The sequence below is a fragment of the Lepisma saccharinum genome, chromosome 14 (assembly GCF_977018435.1).
Source record: "Lepisma saccharinum chromosome 14, izLepSacc3.1, whole genome shotgun sequence".
Lineage (NCBI taxonomy): Eukaryota > Metazoa > Arthropoda > Insecta > Zygentoma > Lepismatidae > Lepisma > Lepisma saccharinum.
Window position 1 is genome coordinate 33,399,049 of NC_139242.1, and position 22,397 is coordinate 33,421,445.

A 22,397-nucleotide genomic window follows, 5' to 3' on the forward strand; every position below is an offset into this window, starting at 1 on the left:
GATGTTTGTAGGGCAGGCAGGGACGTCGTTAGGTGGGGGCACGCGGGGGCACCGGCCCCGGCAAACGTCCACGTGGCCCCGGGAAACTATTCTGTATTTGCTGGAAATTTTACTTTCATGACAATATTGCAAAATAATTCTTCAGTAACTTTTCTTGCAGTTTGAAACACTTCTTCAATTTTTAGTAGCACGAACCCAAGCAAGGTGATCGACCAAATATCCAACATATTGGCATTCTAAAAGAGAGTCTGACTAACACACAAGATCCTGGGTTCGACTCCCAGAGTGGTTAATCTCATGTATAATGAAGGATAAACCACGTTTATATTAAGGAAGGAAACTAGGTATGTAGCAATTGTTTTTACAGCCGTCTGCAGGCTCTATGAATATTGTGTTACAAAATTTGTATATCTTTCTGACTTTCTGTGATTTTTCTTCATTTAGCCTCCACCTGCAAATGCGGAAGCTGCTGTTGCTTAGGTGGCTAGGTTGGCTAGACATACAAGTATAATTAACCCCTAGTAATACAGCGAATAGGGGCCTCCCGATGGCGCAGTGGTAGCGTCGTCGCCTAGTAATCAATTGGTCCCGGGTTCGATACCCAGTGGAAGTACAAGTAATTCGGATCCCACTTTAAACTGTAGGTCCAGTCCCGATTAGCCTTACTGTGCATAAAGTGGACTTAAAACAACACATCAATCAATCAATACAGCAAATAATACTTATATAATATAATCATGAGTTATGGAGAAGCATTTTCTGTTTCTATTTGTTGTGCTGTGGTTAACAAGGTGCACTACGATACCAGGGGTCCTGGGTTCGAATCCCGGACTGGGCGTGTGTGTTCTTTATGATGATCCTCTCATCAATTTCACTTCATCTTCATCTTCACGATTAGCCAAAAAGTGTCAGAAAAGCGAAGTAAAATAAACCAAATCAATAATTTATATATTTCTATATTACGCCGCTTTTCTACCTTTTGGGTAAAATGCGACGATGAGGATGAATGATGAGCCGAAGGAATGGCGATGGGACAGACATGATACAACAATACCTGTCCAATGTCCGAACCTTGGACCTCTGGTTTCGTAGCGTGTTATACTCAGTGGAATTCTTAGGAAGAAAAACTGTAAAAGTAGGGTGAAAAGAAGCAAAGTTGTACGATGCATAAAAAGCCATGTTTAGTTCTTCTAAAACCTTCCAATTATCGAGTTCGTGTTTTAAGTCCACTGTATGCACAGTAAGGCTAATCGGGGATGCGAACCACTATGTGCCTCCACCGGGTATCGAACCGAGGACCCCTTGATTGCAAGGCGACGACGCTACCACTGCGTCATCGAGGAGGCCGAGAAAAAATTACAATTAGTCAGTAAAATTAATATTGCGGTTGCGCGTGGTCATCACATCGAGTCCCATAGTTTCGAGAGCAGAATTTGCTTCCATATCGCTTTCAAGTACTTCCCAAATTGTCCTCACGATGTTGGAACAGCACAGAAATTTTAGAACTAATACAAGCAGGCACATACCCAGGGAAGGGGCTCGGGGGCTGCAGTCCTTTCCCGAAATCCTACAAATATCTGATTTTAATAATGTGTAGTAGTAATTAAATTTACTTCATTAACAGGATTAAACACATTGTATATGGTAAGTTGTAATATATCAAGAAATTAATCTTAGCCCATTTACTCCTTTCCCCAACCTCTTCGTCTTTAGATGGCGGCTCCCGATAAGGGATAAGCCCCTTCCGAAATCAAATTCTGGCTACCGGCCTGACCACCAGCGATCGAACCTTGAACCTTTCGATTGACTGATTAATTGAACTGGTGTTTTAAGTCCACTTTGTGCACAGTAAGGCTAATCGGGACTGGACCTACAGTTTAAAGTGAGATCTGAACAACTATGTGCCTCCATCGGGAATCGAACCCGGACAGGTTGTTAAACCTGCCGAACCAAAGACGAGAGCGTAATTATTTCAGAGTGTGGGAACTTTGTTTTATCCAGTACCATCATATATATCATATATTCAGTTTTCCACGCATAAATAAGATTAATTTTAAGAAATTAGTCGTGTGCATATAATTTGTTATCGTCATCATTTCCCAAGTGAACAATCAGATGCCATAAAAGACTCGGGCCCGCCCTTGAACTAAGAGATACCGGATTCGATTCCGATATGAACTGTATACATGAGATGCCTAGCTTGAAATCATTACGCACACATTTCATATTTGCACTGTTGCCAATACTTGTAAACCTGGTTCCAGCACTTTATATCTAAAACCACGGAAAGGGGTTTTATCTACTTCTCAATTTTCTTCCAGCAAATTTACAAATCTAAAGACTAAGAACATTGTTTTTGGTGTATATGCCATTAAGCTATAATGAGTTCATTCTGCATTTAGTTTCCCGAATAATGGCTGTGGATTTCGCGAGAGTTATCCGTAGACTGTTGGGGTCTAGAAGAAAATGATGTTCCTTTCCAATTTATTGATTGATTGAGTTGGTGTTTTAAGTCCAATTTATACGCAGTAAGGCTAATCGGGATTCTACAGTGTAAAGTGAGATCCGAACCACATGAGCATCTACCGGGTATCGAACCCAGAACCCCTTGATTACAAAGTGTCGATGCTACCGTGCGCCACCGAGGAGGCCCTTGCTCCTTTTCTATATATACACACACACACACACACACACACACACACACACACACACACACATACATACATATATAATGTATTTATACAGTATAGGCCTATATGGTGTATAAATGGTTTGTTAATTTATAATAGTTTGATAGAAAAAATCTTACGTTTGGGCCCCCCCAAACTGATCAACCTAGCTACGTCCCTGAGGGCAGGCCTTGATGGGACTATACATGTACGTAGAATACATGTAGGCAATGTAATCTATGTAATAATGTAAACAATTAGGCGTTCCAAGGAAGGCTAAAAAGGGCAGGTTTTTTTTTAGAAGCAGAATTGAATTTTCTTTCGTTTTGACTTGCTGAATAGGTGTGTGATACGAGCATCATGTTAAGTATCACATACATATTATTCTCATTAATGGAAGCAGACAACGTTTGTCGCATGAATACAACTTGTATTTACTGGACATTTTATTTTTTCACCAGGAGTTTATGCTCGCGAAAATTGTAACTTCATTCACCTTAATTTTAACTTCTTAGTTTTATTTTAGGCTATGAGAAGCTAATCTGGATTTGATTCAGACGCACAGTTTAGTGTAATGTGTAACGAGTGCACTCACGGTCCCCGAAATGACGTGTCAATCATACCCCGGCACGGGGCCAAACGTCGTTATGTGTACGGGAAGCCGGTCGTGACTCTCGGTCCAGGTTTTCAAGTTCGGTACTGAGACGGTCGTTTATTGTCGTGCTATTGCGAGGCGGAGATAAATACCTTGAAATGTTACACTGTTTTGTTTACCTTTGATATGTAGATTCGAACAATCATAACACACTAATAGCATAATATCTGGTACCTGAAAAAACGTCAAATAAGAACACTGACGAACGGTAAAAAGTGAATATATATTGTAACAACAAAAAAATATTGCAATCAACAACTGTTTTACAAAGCCTCCTCAAACTCTCACTCATTCACTCTCTCTCTTTCACACCTCTGAGGTATTTTTACATGTGAAGTATAGATACAAATCATGGGTCTCATTAACATATCATTCCTTTTAATTTTTAAACCTTTATGTGAATTTAGGGCATTTGTCTGCCAGCTCCTGTGCTCTTTTAAATTAACTTAAGTGCCAGCCCTCGGAAAGCGGTTAACTAAGACAATTGGGTCGGCGTGGTTAAATCTTTCGTTCGAATGAACGTATGCATCCAGTCGTAAGCACGACATTATACAAGTTTCTCGGACGGGGGTTTTACACATAAGCCTCTCTCGTCCAATGAGAACAACTACACAATTACATAGTGATGCAAAAACTTAATTGGCTCCAGCTGCCGGAAATACACAAATCAATCGTCGGCGCGAGCAAAAATTACATCAAAAACCACTATGCAACAAATAATACTACTTCATGCGCACGACCTTGCAATAAAAATTACGCTTTCCACAATTAGAAAGGACTCATCAGTCAACTATTGACAAATTAAATGGCGCGACGGGGCCGTCGGTTACACAAGAAATGGAGCACACTTTGACAATTTACACTACATATTAAAGAAATGAAATGGAGCTTCTAACGCTGAATGCAGACAATTAAATTAGAACATCTGAACATGAAATAACCCTTTTTTACAACAATACCAAAAATTATCAGACACGGAAATTAGGTTCAGGGTTTCCTGAGTAACTTTGCAAATAAGTGAGACTTCGGGGTTAACAGTACGGTGTTGATACTACAATGCACGTTTACATGGACATAGACCCTCTGAAGTATACTCTACCGGACTCTGCTACATTGCGTGGTCATTCATCTCTCCTGGACGCGGGACTTGCACACGGTTCCTTTGTGGCGAAATGTTCTCCGAGGTCGATCGCGACGAAGAATAATTGCGACGATATGGTGTACTTGCACCTCCTCAGTACTTCGGGCGTTCCTTTTGTCACTAGCGTCGGGTGTACGTGGTCACGCGCCGGTCCGGAATCTCTCTAGCGTCGGGCATCAATTGGGCGTCGATCTGCAATCATCTCTCTCTGGTAACTGACTTCGATTGGAACGTCGATCTGGAAACGTCCTTCGGGCTTTGGTTGGAACGTCGATCTGGAAACGTCCTTCGGGCTTTGAGCAGTGGTTGGTTTTGGCGTCGTCTGGCTGGCTTCTGCATCGTTGCGGACGTCAGGGGAGTCGACGGACTCCCTTCTCTATCTCCTTTAGCCGCCCATAATTATGTAGTCCACACTTGGCAAAAACAGATCCCCGCGTAATACTTTACCAAAATAAGGCGCACACTGGTAACTCTCTATCTGCAATTCGCTCACGGTGCGTAAGAAAACAAAGTCCACGGACAAAAACAATAATCACGCGAGAGTGTAGCGCGGAAATGCTCTCTCTACGAAATCCGGGTAAAAACTGTGTCTGGAATCGTGGTACTCTTGTTTATGTGTCACTTTCGAATTTGTCCGTTGGGAAGGACGCTAAAGGTGGCTTCGCTTCGGTTTCGGAGGAGATGCGAATGACCTGTGTCCATTGTCTTGAAACGCGGTCACCGAGGCGTCTTCGATCCTTGCAGGCTTGGGCTCGAGCTGATTCTCCTGGTCATCCGTGAAAATGGGTTAGCCCGCCCGCTGCGATTTCAATCCCGGTCTCGACGAAAATAATCTTTCCATTTCTCCGTGTTGGTGCAAATATGTCATTTTCTAAGCGGCGGCTGTCACTCAGGAAAAACCCGTCTCCCAACTCCCGACGTCTGGCTCGGATACAAATTTATCCACAAAATAAAGAACCTCACACTTTTATATTTGAACTTACAATGAATTAATAAACAAAAATAATTTATATCGAACTGCGTTTCACATGTCACTAGATACCGTGACAAATGCACATCAGCGAAATGTTCTCCAACCCAGACTTCGAACCCAGGCGTAATTATACTATATTTCGTGTTAATACCTAACAGCAATAGACAAAACATGTTAAAAGGTTGAAACTAAGAATATGGCAGGCTAATACAATTTTCTAAAATGTATTTTCCACCTTTGATAATATTTTATTGCAAAACTGAGTGTGTTCGATATCACCCCCTAAAGCGACAGAAGGCTCCGCTATTATTTTATCTGGCAAAGTGTCATGTTAATGTCATCACCAATAACAGGCTATCATAATTAGCTTTTGTATACTTTGCATTGAATTTTCACGCTGTTGTGATTGATTGATTGATTTGCTATATTTTACTTCGCTTTTATGAAACTTTCAGGCTAATTTCGAAGATGGAGATAAGTGATAATATGATGAAATAGACACTCACAAACATCCATGCCCATGGTGGGTTTGAACCCGGGACCCCTGGCGTCGTAGCGCGATGTTCTTATCACTCCGCCACTGGGGCCGGCTTGACGCTGCTGTGAAACACACTTTCATGTAAGAGATTATTGTCACTTTATGGTTTCATTCTATAATTAAACGAATAGTGCACATTAACAACTTTGTATTAACATATTTGAAGACACATTTTATGTAGTTTGAATATAATTTCAGCAATTTAGGATATATTTCAATCTGTGATAACAAGCAGTGAAGTCAAGAAGAATGAGATTACTTGAATAATTGGAAGCACCAGCGTCCTACAAACTCGTAAGAACTGGCACGTAAACAATTATTTTATTTCGCGCAGGGTCCGAGTCTCTCCCCCCCCCACACACACACGTATGGTAATATATGATAATATACTGCAGTTACATATTTATCGGAACCTTGTGGAATAAGCACAAACGGAGAAATTCTTTAATTCTAAGCTATTTTGTGTCACGAAGGGGCTATGTTTCTTTGCAAAAGAGGAAAGTTCTGCGAGGCAATATGCGTGTAAATTTTGTATTATCAGCTTATACAGCTCTAACTTTTCTCTAGAACAGGGGCGGCCGCTCATAAGGACGATACGGACGCCGCACTGCCGTGTGTAATCACAAGTGAACAAACATTACTTTAACATTTATATATTATCTTTTACATTGTCTGAATTACAAATATTCCGTTGCCTTCCGCGACAATTGCTAAGTTTGCACGCCACCATGCGAGGGAATACGGAACTTCGAGAGAAATCTGGCGGGGCGCCGTCCTCCCGCCTTATGAGACGTAGGGCATCCTCAGGGGCGGCCGCGAGGGGAAAGAGGCGAGGGAACTGGCGGAATAACACGCGCGGAATCTCTGGCTGGGAGGACGGAGGGTTTGTCGTCCGAAACCCACCCCCTAGGCGAAACTGGCTCTCTCTCCGGAGAACGGTAAACAATGAAAAGTTGCCAGAAGCAATGAAGTTAACACAAGAAGGAAAATTACCAACCGTCGAAAGAAATCATTCTCTATTCCATAGAGCAATAAATAATGCAATTTCCAATGAGGAAAGAAAATATCGGTAACTGAAAAAGTACAGACAGGTGCTTAATATTTGTTATTTACCGTCGCTTTCTGCTACTTTTCGGTAATCACGACGATGGGGATAAGTGATAATTAAATAATGGAAGGGCACTCACAAAGAACACCCATGTCCAGGCCAGGATTCGAACCCAGGATCCATGGCTTTGCAATGCTGTATGCTAGCCACGGAAGTCGGCTACAGCTTCGTGTTACTCACAAAGTTAGATTTAATTACATGTTTTGATTAACACGTTTTGAAAAAACCATGATAGTGTGACAAAGTTTCACAATTTCTTTTCTTTACTTTTCATTCTTTTTATTAATGACGTTGCTAGCTTCGTGGGAGAAGAAGGAGCTGAAACACCGGAGATAGTCGGGACACCGATACCAAATGCTTCTCTATGCGGATGATCTCGTTTTAATATCAAACGAAGTACAGGGGTTACAGCGGGGATTGAACAGACTTAAACAATATTGCACAACATGGAAGTTGAAGGTAAATACACGAAAAACTAAAATAATGGCGCTCAAGAAAGGTTATGTTTTCGCAGCAAAGGAGCGGTGGACCTATGGGGATTCCGAGCTTGAAAGGGTCAAACGTTTCACCTATGTAGGCATCACGCTGAGTATGGCAGGGGAGTGGACAAAGCACATCGAAGGCAGAAAGGGAAAGCTTGTTATGGGCTGGGCAAGGTAGAGCGACTGCAACGGAAAGTCCCTACAGTCAGTGTGAGATTGCTGGACCAAATTTATGAAGCAACGGTGAAAGCAACCCTATTTTACGGCGCGGAACTATGGGGGAGGGTAGGGGGGCGAGTAGCAAATCAGATACAAGCGTGGTTTTTAAAACAAATACTGGGAACCAGCACGAGTGCAAGCACGTGTGGCGTCCTGAGGGATATGGGAATACATAGGGAGGATGTCGAACCGAGGATGAGATGCTTCAAATACTGGATGAAGCTGGAACAAGGGGCCGGAGACTCACTGAAAGAACAGTGTCTGCGAGTTCAGATTGAGGAAGGGTTCGCACGCCACTGGGCAAATGGGATTAAGGACGACTTGTACAGAATGGGTCTGGGGGAACTGTGGGAAGAGGTGAGGGGCGGGAGGTGCGAAACTGGGATGTTGCCAATCATAAGGGAAAGGTTGGTGGACAGTAGCAGGCAAGACACCATTGCAGAATGTAGGAAGAAGGTAACGCTCGTCGCCGCACAACCGCCAGGGGTGTGGGTGGAATGGGGGAGAAAACGATACATTGATACGTGTACGTACCAGCAAAGAAGTGGATTCGCCTGGTTCCTGCTAGGGGGGTGGAGGCAACACAAACTCAAGGGGCCGGACGGTCGTGCCATCTGCACGTTATGCGGCGAAGAGGAGACGAGGGCTCACATCCTACACGAGTGTGTTTGGTTGGCACCCCTCAGACAACGCAAATGGGGGGACAGTGCAAGGGACAGCATTGAGCAGACCATCCAGGCTATATGTAGGGAGGAGAGGAGTGGTATAACTAATGTAAATATCAAAGCCCTGGGCTCCTATTTACATGCAGTTTGGAGGGAGCGCAGAAAATGCTGCAAGGAGTCAGTGAAAGTGAAGGGTAAGGAACAGCAGGGGCTCAAGCATAGGTGGAGCGTGTAATGTAGTGAAAATGTTGTGAAAATGAACAATCTCAAATGTAAGAAGAGGACCACATTGCTATTTATATATGTACATAGTATGTAATTATTTTCCAAATGTTTCTGTTTATAAATGTTTCTGAATGTATGATAAATGGGGTGCATGTTTAAGGTCGGGGTGTTTATGTAACAATATTGTAAGATACGCACAGCTGAAGGGCTCGTACCAATATCAATAAATATCAATATCAAAATAAATTAGAAACTAGTCATCTAAACTCTCCAAGAGCCGCTACAGGAACCTGTGTACTACGAATTTCTGAAAATTTGGCAAAATTGTCTGGCAACCCTGAGGCAATAAAATGACTGCATGGGTAGACGATAGCATTGACACTTGTTGCAAAGAGAATACTCGATTCAATTTGCTCGTTGTTTCTTCGTTTTCCATGGAAAAGTGAAGCTTTTTCGGTAGTGTGCTGTAGTTGTGCGTTTGTTGCGATAAGCTATGTGGATAACTTGTTGGTGCGAAGTTTTTCTACCAGACGTCTGGATGAATAAAATAAATATAAGAAACCTAGGCCGGCCTAGACCGAATTTGAATCTAGAACAAGCATGTCTGAAGAAGATTTCTGGTAAGTTTGAAGTTTTTACTGTAGAGCTTGAGCTTCTGGTAACGCAGATATCACCTTTCCAGTGAGATATTTACTTTGCTGCCCTATTTCACATATCAATTAGTCATGTTGGACAGGAAACGTTTTTTGTGTAACATTCTTACTAGTAATTTTCACGTTCAATGCACGTAAATATTCGTCATTGCTCTTATCAATTTTCCCCTCTGTTAAGTTAAAAAAACAAACAACTAAATCTGTTAGAACTCTATTTCTTCTTCCATCTTTCGTAATCTTCGCATTACTGTTAAATAATTATTAATTTATCATAATATGTGCAAACGTGCAAAACATGATATTCGGTAAAGACGAATATATCAATTTCTTATCATGTTGGCTGTTATATACGAAATTAATCAATTAAACTCACATTACAAGTAGAGCAAATTTGTGAGCTGTCGCCCCTCCACTTTGGTTCACCACGAAGCCGCAACTGCTCTAGAATAGGTAAACAACTCCTCTGTACAAAAGTAGCATTCGTTTATAATGCGTAAGTATTCCTTGTTAAGTTCCAAGTGAGCTGTAATCAGTGATGTGCGTCTACGCGTAAACAACGATTGTCTACATTCTACGTGTAGACAATGCAAACTATGTAATCTACGTAAACAACATAGACAACATGGTGCACGACGTTCTCAAGGCACGCTCATCGTTCTAGAAGCAGCAACCAGCATCAGCAGGTGGACAGAGAGAGCGTGAAGTATTCCGCTGTCCAGAAATAAGTGTTTTAAGTATTTATTTACATTCACCCAATTCACTAGGTATTAATTGAACTGCAAGATGAACTTGTCGCGACATACCAAAAAATGCGATGACCGTAGAATGACAAGATTTGTTTAACTTCTATTTCCACCATTTCACACGTGGAGAAATCTGCTTTAGAGATAGATGCATTTTCCTGCTCCCTGCTCAAATTGTTTCAAAGATGGCTGCCTCGTTTCCTCTTTAGTGTTTGTCAGTGGCGTAGCGTTATAGTACACGTACGCCAGGCGTTCCCAGATTTAAAATTTCAAAAATCTGTAAATATAAAGTTAAACTTGACAAATTTCATATATGTTTGACCTTCATGGCATTATAATAGCTATTTTTCGCGATCCGGTTGCAACGCTCCACTAAAAACACTCGTTCTAGCATTTTCTTTCAATGTCTTTCCTGGCCGGACGCCGGGCAGGTTCGGCGTAAAGGACTCTATATATTCCTCGCTGTCTATCTGGAGGGAAAGCTTGGATCTCTACAGCACGCGCGCAAATGCTCTCTCGTACGCCAGCGTACGGAGCAGAGGGCTACGGTGATTGGTTCATGTGACCCTTCCTGCTTTCTGAAGCAGACGACAGCGGTAGAATTCCTACCCGGTTCTTCGCGCTCATGCCACTCGTTCTATGTGATGCTACAATACGCAATATTGACTGACGTAACTATACCAAACTCAAATATACCACTTCATAATGATCACTGCATTGTATAATTTATCGCACGAACAGCGATGTGCATTAAAAACTAAAAGACCAACACAGTTTTTGTCAAATAAGTTGGTGAAGTCCTCGTGGTACAAGTTCAGCCTGTGGCTGCTCTACCACTTAACCAGCAAAACTATTCTTTTTTATTATTATTATTTTTTCGTTAGTATCTGTCAATGGAAATGTTTAGCATTCATTTGAAAACCCTTAACATCGAATGGTCTCTGGACAAAATTATTTTAAAATGTTAATCAACATTCTCAAGATGTATTAAACAGTGGTCTGAACTACTAATCGGCACTGTTACGTCAGTTGAGTGTACTATAGTTGAATCATCCACCCACCTCCGTGTCAGAGTGTTTTTCACAGCGTGCCAAGATGACAGAGGCCCCTGATTCGAATCCCGGGGTGAGTACAGGTGTTCTTTGTGAGTGTCCCTTCATCAAGTTCATCAATATCATCACTCATATTCATATTCGCGATTAACAAAAAGTGGTAGAAAAGCGAAGTAAAATAAACCAAATCAATCAGTAGTTGGATCACCCACAACAATGACGTCTACTGTTATTCAGAGGCGCTTGTGATTCAGGTAGGTTTCTTAATGACTTGCGTCATGCAGAAAGGTATAACAAAAAGGTATAAAACACCAGAGTTCAAAACATTTGTGGCATAGTGAGGCATCTAATTTTCTAGCTAAAACATGCATGGATGATGTTTTATTGAAAACCCAGCTGACCTCAGGCAAATAATACCTGTGGCGACCAGTGGCGATTTCTCTGGGTGTTTAAGTCGTGTGTCAACGGCCAAAGGAAAATAAAATAAAGAAGAAAGTATCTGTACTTTTATAAATTACGATTTTGAGCGTTTTTCTTCAATTGTCAGTCTCGAGCGCCCGGTAGTTTTCGAACTCGGCGCAGCGCGTAGTGGTTGTCAGGCAGGCAGATCGGTCCCGCGGGTCCCGCACTGCCAGGACCGAGGCCAGGACGTTGGAGAGGAAATACAACGTCTTACCACTGCCAAAACATAGGATCACCGCGCATGCGCACCCTGCCACCCACCAGCATGGTAACCTTCTCAAGGCGTTGTATTTGTTCCCAACGATTTGGCTTTAATTCAACCCGCGTTCCGCGTTGTTTTGCTCGTGATTGTTGTGCATTATTTTTTAAACGTGTGGTGTGAAGTGATGTGATTATTTTAAGATGGAGCATAGTGAAAGTGTTGTGCAAAAGTATTTAAATAATTCATTTTCTTCGCTATCGTATTCAGAGAAGAAACAAGTGATTGACAATGGTCGACCATGTCCGAATCTCACGATGTCAACATGTGTTAAAGGAAAAAGTGGTGCTGGAAAAAGTTTTGAGAGACATTTTCGAAAAGAACTCTATGAAATTTTAGACTGGCTTTGCGGGTGTGATGTGGTGAATAAATTTTACTGTTGGACATGCTTATTATTCTAGACTAAAAAAGGTGTTGGGAATTATCAAGGGTACGCGGATTTGAATCATCTCAATACTGCAGCGAGAAAACACAGCGAGTCTGAATTGCATCTTTATAGTTTCTTTAAATTTAGTAGTTTTGTTTCCACCCCTACTACAATTGACGTTCTTTTGGATACTCAACGAAAAGCTGAAATAGAGCTACACAATGAAAAAGTAAAAAATAACAGGGAAATATTAAAGAGGTTGATTAACGCCGTCTTCTATTTAGCAAAGCAAGATCTGCCATTCCGAGGCCATGAGGAAAATGCAGCATCTCTAAATAAGGGCAATTACATGGAATTCCTTATTGCAAGTGCAGAGTTTGATCCCTCATTAAAAGAACATTTATTAAAGTCTACAATTTTTCGCGGTACTTCGGCAGGCATTCAAAATGATTTAATAAACTCAGTTTCGGATGTTCTAAGAGATGAAATGTACAATAAAATTCAAAACGCAGACTTTGTGGCTATCATGGTCGATGAAACATCAGACATTAACAAAAAATCTCAGGTGTCAACAGTGTTACGTTTTTTTTCGGCCTCACAGAAAAAAGTCATTGAAAGATTTCTTGGATTTCATGACATGAGCGCCGATAAAACTGCAGGAGCTCTTTTTAGTCACGTGACTGAAATAATGGATAAATATAAGTGTGGGGATAAATTAATTGCCCAGACATACGATGGATATTCTGTAATGAGTGGTCATTTGAATGGCCTTCAAAGTAAAGTTTTGGAAAATTATCCGAAAGCTCTTTTTACGCATTGTTATGTTCATGTTATGAAGTTGGTGCTGCAACAATCGTTAGAATGTAATAAAGAGCTTAAGATGTTCTTTTGTGGTCTTAAATCACTGCCTACGTTTTTCCCTCATTCTCCAGAGGTTACACGAACTTTCTGTTTTCATGTCCAGAAAGCTCCCGTCATTAGCTCCTACCAGATGGAATTTTACCTCTAGGCTAGTGTGGACAGTCAATGACAACAGAGAAGCACTGCTTATGCCTTTTGAACATGTTAGTGAAAGTGGAGACTTCGATCATTTGACTGCAATGACTCCAAGAGGATTTTTCTAGCTTCCTGAAGGATTTTGAAAATATATTTTTAAAAAAGCCTTTATCCAACTTGCTTGCCTTTTCAGACGTATTAGTCAGTATATTGTAGTCTAAAAATGTTGATATTTTGTATTGCAGTAATAAAATAACTTAATTTCAACGACAGCTGAAAAAGGAAAGTGAGAATTTCGAAACACTATGGAATTCTATAACTGGTGCAGTAGAAGAGGAAGAGGTTGTTGAAATGAAAAGGAGGCGACTGAACAACGAATCACAGAAATACCACTGCCAGAGGCTTTACTTGAACTTTGAAATCATTGATAATATCAGCAACCAGATAACAATTAGATTCGCATCATTTGAAAAATTGCAATATTTTGATTTACTAAATCCCACAAAACGGGGCTACTTGAATAAAAGAGAAACTTTCCTCACCATCTCGTACATAAATTGCAGGAAATTTATGGCAGTCTGTTTAATTTAACCAAACTACAGAATGAACTTTATGTTTGGTATGCTTCCACTGAAGGATCGGAGAAAACACCAATTGAGATTGTAAATTATCTACTGGACACGAATCTAGTGAGTGGGTTTACGGAAATATATAAATTAGCAGTGTTGATCGCAACAATTCCTTCCACGACGTCATCTGTCGAGAGATCGTTCTCATCACTGAAGAGGATCCACACATTCTGCCGATCTACTCAAACTCAGAACCGGATGACGAATTTAAGTCTTATCTCCATCGAGAAAGAATTACTTTCTAAGCTGCGAGAAGGGGATAAATCTAAATTTTATGAGGCGGTGATCAGCGCATTTCTCTTTAAAGAAAGAATAATAGAGCTGGAATTCAAGTAACTGTAAGTAATGAGCAGTTGATTTTTCAAAATTTACTTTATGGAAGGATAAATGAAGGGTAAGGGGAAAAACCGGGAATGTGCATGTACATTTTATCGATTTTTCAATGAACGGGTCATTCTTATGTCCAAGGTGTTTTTTATAGGGGTGATGGGAGTTCCACCAACCCCTCTGGTTGCAAACTCGTGCTTTAAAAATTAATTGTATGGCGAAGTATTGAACATATTAATTTTCTCCTTACCCTTCAAATATATTAATACTTTAAATGAAGTATTTACTTCATTTAAAATAATTTATGTAATTTAATGTTTTTCTAAATATTTATAAAATTACACCAAAAAGGTACGGAGAAAATTTGTAATATTGGCTCACAGGAATGAGAGGGGGAGGGGTTAACATTCCTTATTTGCCAACGCCTGAAGTTCAGGGTCAGGAGACGCCGCTGGTGGCGACTAATACCATAAGTAAATTATTAAGCAAGAAAGGGCCGACCCTTCCTTCGGACTTCGCGTTCCCACCCGAAATGGCCAGCGAAACGCTCTTTCTCAGGCTTCCTGCAGTTACAGTCAACAACCATCTGTGCAGCGAGCTGTGCACTTGCGTACTTGTTCTTGGCGCTTTCGAGGTGCGAAATCACTACAGATTGGTGGGGGGAAGGAGCAGACACACACACGTGTGTGTGTGTGTGTGTGTGTGTGTGTGTGTATATATGCGCCATTATATGTATATTTGTCAATTATTAAATAATCAAATTATATTATAAAATATACAATGTATTATATCGACTGTCCTCATTCAAAATTCGATTGCAAATTGAAGGTTTTAATACATCTACTATTAATGATATGAACAATGATTTGCATGACTAAGAAGGGAAGGGGAAAATTAAGAGACTTTAACAATATAATAGTTTCCTATATAAAATTCACATCCTTGTTATCTGTTCCTTGTGCATTTTGTTGTCCGTTCTTTCTGTATATTTTCGATATTGTCCTAAAAAAGTAAAGTATATTCGACTCCGACACTATACCGCGTTTGGTAGAACCTGTCCCGCTTCCCGCGCTAGATGCTCCCTGGCTTTTCTCGGTGCTGGGGAAAGTCAAACCCAGGCAGCCAATTAAAATACGCAACGTCGCAACAGCGTCTACGTAAGCGCCTCTCTTCTGGCTTCCATTCGCTCCTCACTGCTCAGCAGACGATTTTTTTCCTCGTTTCTCATTGGCACCGAAACTGTCGAGCGCTCCCTAGCGCGGGAAGCGGGACAGGTTCTACCAAACGCGGTATAATTGTTTGTTCGTGTTGATGTAAGAAACACTCTCCCCCCGGAAAAGTTTGGTGCGGAGGGGGAAATTTCAGGACAAGATCGTTGGTGGTGGGAATTCCCCCCCTTTCCCCCAGGATTTCGCACCCTGGTACTATGTAAGGGACGTCACTTCCGTCAAACCATAAATACTTCAAGTCTGTACTTTGTACCTTTCGGACAGAGCCCGAGTTTCCGAAAATTACATTCTCCTGAACATAAGAATTAATATATAAAAGCGCAAACGGGCTAAATATAGTATGTTTAATCACAAAGAGCACTAATCTTGACGGCATTTGGATTGTTCCTAGCACAATTTCCCGACAAGTCTGGAAATTTTCTGGACGGGAAATGTTCGTAATTTCTCGACACTGGGGATTCTAAATCTACACGCCATTTCCCAAGTGATTGTTTTTGCATTTCTAGAATAAAAAGTGAAAAACTAACAATATCCGAGAAGTTTCAATCACTTACAAAGCAGAAAACATCGAGAATTAACCACTTTTATACGTGACCATTTGGAATTTCCCGACTGGTTGGCATCCGGAAAAGTTGAGAAATCATTTAATTTCCCAAAGTCGGGATCGGGACCAGAGACCTGCACAAGACCCGGAAAAAACCCGTCTGCGAGGAGGCGCGCCTACAAGAATATGCAACACGCACGTCAAGCCCAGGTGTTCGACATCGCGCAAGCGAGCTTCACGTCACAGTTGTGCATAGGTGTCGATGCCTGCCAGGTTTTTCTATTACCCGGGTCTTAAGAAAATGTACGTTCTTGCAAGTAGAGGCGAGCACTCCTGTCAGTGTTGCGAACGGCCATTATATTTCACTACGCATTGAATTTCTGCTAGACGCAGCGCAGGTGCCTTGAGGTTGTATAACCATTGGCGTAGCAGGGGGTGGGTGAAGTGGGCGACCACCCTGGGCCTTGCGCATGTAGGGGCCTCCCGTCCCATGAGGTTGATACGAAAAATGTAATAAATGGAAGTGAGAAAGATAGAAAAGGCTAATTTTTGTGGGCAATAAAATTAAGACCCTTCTATCTGGCTTTATATTCTAGTTTAACGTTATAATTTGAATGAATACGTCAAATCAGAGGCGGGCGGGAGCTTTAACCATAAGGGGTCCCGAAAAAGTCAAAATAATTATCATTTCTCATGTGAAACATCAACGCAAAAATTGCTTGGACATTTTTATCCATTTATTATTTTCTTGAATAAAAAGCATTTTATCTTGGCTTTTCTTCTGTCTCGTGACCTTGCATAGCCTACCCAATTTTTATATGTTAACGGTAAAGCACCTCAAACTGCCACGGAGCAAAGTATGGGGCATTTAAATGCTTACGGTGTTTTAAACTGAAGAAGGGTATGGATAATATTAGCAGTTCTTCCTTCGTTCCTACAACTTCAGATGCAGCTATTGCCCTCTGCAACGGGCACGAAGATTATTTATCTTCCGAATTTCCTGATCCAAGTTCTACGTTTCAGGAATGTGCTTAAATCTTAAATCAAGTGCTTTGGGAAAGTTTATTCTCCTTGATAGCTCTACACTAGCTTCCAGTGTTCTCTGTATCCTGTACCGCCTTCTGTTTGGGGGGAACGGATAAGTAAGTATTTCTATTTTCTTCTTTTGAATACATAAATGTCAAAGAAAGATATGTTGTAATATATGAAAATTCAGAGTTAGAGCATCGATTTGTATAGTTATTAATGTAAGTGTAGCTACAACCAGCCATTCTAAGTAATTACATAAATTTCCTGGAAGAATATGACTGTACTTGAGGGACCCAAATTTATTTCTTGCGGACGCGTACTTTACGATTTTGTTACGCCACTGCGTCAAATATTTAATATTATAAAAACATTAAGACGTAACAACAAAATGAGATTCACAATTATTATTATCATCTAAGTCCTAAAATTCAAAGTTAACTGCTACAATTAATGTGCAACAAAGTCAAATTAGCTGTATCAATTGAATACACCAAAGATTTCACATTTATGGTGCAAATGACTATCGTTTTAAGATTTGTTGATGTTGAAACCGATTGTGTCAAAGAGCTTGTAGGTAGATACTTTGGGCCACTAGACAGGATTGTGGTTTAGCGCACCCCTTTCCCCCCGCTCTATCAAGCACCGACATTTTATGTGCGTCCTTCGATATTTTCTACTTGGTTTGTGACATTTACATCCTACAAACTTTGAAATGAGGAAACAAAGAAGGACTCATTACATAATATATAGGTTATATTATATTATATTAGATTATATAGATTCTTACTTTGTATTTCTGATTTTTTTTTAAAGTTTAACACATTTATGGATATTTCAGTTGTCTTACTGCCTAAAGAACATCGGGACTGGACCTATAGTTTAAAGTGGGATCCGAACCACCATGTGCTTCCACCGAGTATCGAACCCGGTACCCCTTGATTACAAGGCGACCACACTACCACTGCACCAAAGGGAAGGACCCCCCAAAAAGTATAATGTAGAACCACCACCAGTCACACAAAATTCCAAAATATTTACGATGGCACTTTTGGCAAGACTTGGTTCGTACTCCTTTACAGGTGACAGCAGTGGCAGAAATTAGGGGCAGGACCGAGAGAGTGCAGTTGCCCCCGCCCCCAACTTTTTGCCACTTTTGCACCACGCTAACCTCATGTACCAAGGGAAATTAAACTGTCCTTGCCCCCCTACTTTTGCACGTTGGCTCCCTAGTTTTGGAACCCAATCGCCGCCACTGGGTGTGAGTGATACAAATGTTTTCTAGCGAGGAATAAATGTCAAATTGATAAAAGTGATGAGAACATTTTAAGTGCTCCTTGACCATTTTAGAATCTAAAAGTTGGCAACGGTGACTGCGTGACTCATGTATCTGGAGACGGTGCAAAACCGGAATGAGCGTTCGCTGAAAAAAAGCGAGCTTCGTCTTGCAAGGCCTTCCAGTTACCCGTGGGCTTTCGATGTTTGACGGGTCAAAACCCAGGTTTATAGTTTTACTCGCCCGCCCGACCAGCCAGGCGGGCCTAGTAAGCGATTCTGGCCGCTGTGCAGCCCTCTGATCGGGACGGAATTTTTTTCCCGACGCGTTACCGACTTTTTCTTGATCCCGCACACCCCTACTAAATTCTGATAAATTGTACTAGGATCTACATAATATTAATAATGAATTATTACTATTATTGATAATAGTAGGGCTAATTTATTATTATAATTATTTTTCAGGTGATTGTAATTTCAAGTTATGCATCTACTTCGCCCGCTTAGTAAAGACATTTATTTATTATTATTATTACTATTACTTTCTGAGATGAGTTCAACATTGAACCAGTGAAAGTTTGAGATCATTTGTCAACTACAACGCGGAACATTTGTTTTATTTGTGCCCCGTGAATAAATGACATAGAAGAATGACATGTTTGTAGTGGGCAATGATTTCACTTCTATGAGCTGTTGCTAACCTTAATAAATGCATCTTGTTAAATTAAAAGAAATATTATGTGCGGGTTAGTATGGAAACAGTGGTGTATAGAACAATTTCAATCCAAGGGCAACACATATAAATGGTTTGCAGAACGGGGCCTCCCCCATGGCGCAGTGGTAGCGTCATTGCCTTGTAATCAAGAGGTCCCGGGTTCGATACCCGGTGGAGGCACAAGTGGTTCGGATCCCACTTTAAACTGTAGGTCCAGTCCCGATTAGCCTTACTGTGCATAAAGTGGACTTAAAACAGTAACTCAATGTTTGCAGAACATTCACAAAACAAACCTAGGTACTACTCATATAATTTTCCGAGATCAGTTATTATTTTTATAATACGGCTACATACAGGTCATGTTCGCACTAATGATCATTTATCACGATTACATATTACAACAAAACAAGCCTGCACATGTGGATAAGATAATCAAGATGCTACACATCTCTTTTTACAATGTCCTATTTTCGACAGAGAGCGAGATAAATTATATAATGGTTTGCGTCGCCATGGAGTTCCATTCCCTACATCTGTAACTGCCCTGCTCACGGATCCCATTCCTCCCACCATATGGCTTCTTTATGGATATGCAAGAAGATGTAATTTGACGATCTAACAAACAGTATAAATAAATATCTATATATATATTTTTATTATTCTTGTGAAATATAAGTGAATAGTGAACTAAATACATATTGCAAAATAACTCAGAAAGATGACTAAATCGACTACCAGTTGATAGGGTCAGAAAAAGAAGAAGAAGAAGAAGCGGGTTAGTATGCTGGGCGTAAACGGGCACATGTAAAGCTGTAAGTCGAATAAAATTTTGTTGAGTTGAGTATCTGCGGGCTGAGACAATTTTCAAATGGCATACTTGGAATAAACTTTGCTTCTTTTGCAAAGACACATCACTGATATCAAAATTACGTGTTCGAACAGGAGCAAAATGTTACTGTGAGTCAGTATTCCCACTCATAATCATGTTAAAGATAAGTCAACCTAGCCCAATGGGTTATAATCATGCTCCAGAATCGTACGAAGGATCTTACGATGAGTTGGGTTTACGAACCTCGTCTGGAGTGTATTCTTGGAACCGTCAAGTTTTCCAAAATTACGAAGGTTTGTTTTTCCGTGATTGTTTCCACGGCGAGGGAAACTTCAAGTGGCAGAATCAAGTCTCTTACGAAGGTATTTTCGCCGTCAACAGGAAAGAAGGCTATGGAGTATCTTCATTTCCAGATTCAAGCATATATACGGGACTGCACAAGAACGACAAGCGGTATGGCCCAGGTGTATTTACCTATCCAGATGGGAAAGAAGACGTAGGCTTTTGGTACGGCAATAGCCTAATTCGACTCTGCAAAGAAGTAGATGGTATACCTAAACTGGGATGCAATCCGAGTGCCATAGCTTTACTAAACAACCTGAAGACGGTAATTAAAGTGAACGAATGTGTACAGGACATAGCATCAGACATTTTATCAACTATTAACGCTTCTTCTTTCTTGATAGATAAATCCAAGGAGCTTTATGCTTATGATGTAACGGATGGCCGTAGTGCTACGTTTGATCGTAAGACATTTCTTAATAATCTTCTAGGACAAGAAACAATTAGAACTGAGCCTAAAAGTCTACTTGCTTGGAATGGTTCTACTTTGTTCATAGATATTATGAAGCACACATATAACCATAGAATATTTGAGCCAATGATGCCATTCTGTGTTGTTGCTTTGCTAAAAGGTAAACGATCGTTGTTCAAGGAGGAAGGTGTCAAAGAATCGGCATCCATTGAAATGCTTGAGGCATGTCGAACGGGAAATTCACGTGATGTAAAGAAAATATTTAAGGAAAATGAGTTATATCCCGATGTTTCTGACTCGACAGGAAATACTGGTGTGATGTATGCGACTGTTAGTTACGATCACGCTACAATTAACTTTCTTCTTGATCAAGGAGCAGACGTTAATCAGCTGAATGATGAAGGTATGACTCCATTTTCTCTCTGCCTTACAAAATACATTGCACTGGCTATGCAGGTAGAGAGTTTGGAACAATTGATACCGAGGAATGTCATTTTATTAGGATCAGCTGAAGAGTGGTGGGGTGATTGCGGTTCTCAAAATCATTTGAAATTTAAGTGTAAAGAAGATTTAAGCAACAAAAAACTTTCTAAACTACTTAAGTCAAAAACTAAACTGCCGTGTGTTTACTTCGACATTGACGAGATACCCTTACTCAATCACAGGAACAAGAAGAAAAATGTTAAAAATGGTTTGAAAGAAGTGGACCAAATAATGCAAACATTGAAACTACTTCTTCATCGCGGAGCTAATCCTGATAAGTGCTTAGTTCCCCGCCATCCACTCTTCTTGGCAATATATTGCAAGGACGCTGGTCTAGTTGCATTGTTGCTAGATCAGGGTGGTGTAAATCCTAATATCAGAAGTGATCAAACAGATAGGTTTCTAACGCCACTTACTTTGGCATGTCAAATGGAAGATGGGCCTATAGTGCAAATTATAGAGCTTTTACTTGAATACGGAGCAGAACCAAACGAACCATGCGGATGGGAGCATGATGTTGCACGTCGCAGCGTTATATTGGAAAGAAATTCCATTCCAACTGAAATAACCGGCAAAACTCCACTGCACATTTTAAGTCTTAAACCAATATTGTTTCAAAATGACGAAACTAGTACGACAGAAATATGTAACTTGCTGATGAGTTACGGCGCAAAGAGTGACACGTTGTACGCTGGCCATACTCCATTATCTTTGGCAGTTATGATGTTGAATCTACCAATTGTGAAGTGCTTGCTGGAGCATGATGCCGATTCTAATGCAAGGCTGGGAAACGATGGAGGTATTGCATTAACTGTTCTTTTAACGGATATCTGTAAGCTCATTGCCTATTCCTCAGCGAAAGCAATAGCAATTATGCACTGTTTGTTGGATTATGGAGCTGATCCCTTGGTAAGAATTACACTAAATGATGGCAATGTGGGAAGCATTGTTGATTTTGTTGAACAAAAAAGAGCCGCAGAGAAGAACAGAAAAGATAAGAAAAGCAAGAAGGGTCAGGAAAAGGTCAACACACAATTATTAGATAAAATAACGGACATTATACGTGAACGAATAATAAGAAATGTACAAGGGCAACTTACAGAAAAGTTGTTAGATAAAACAAGGGCCAGTGAATGTGATGAAACAATGGAAAATAATGGCCTTGCAAGGCAGTGGATGACTCAAAGTGACTTTGTACGATGCGTCGACTTTTTGAAATCAAAGAGGAAAGTTCTTGAAGAAGAAATTACAAGAGCAAAGGCGCTTCTTCCAAGGCAAGTGAATTTAGTTAGAAACAAACGGTTATCAAGTATAAGAAGGAGTCGCAATATATCTAAAGAAGACGAACAGTTATTGTTAGATGTAGTCGAAACACGATT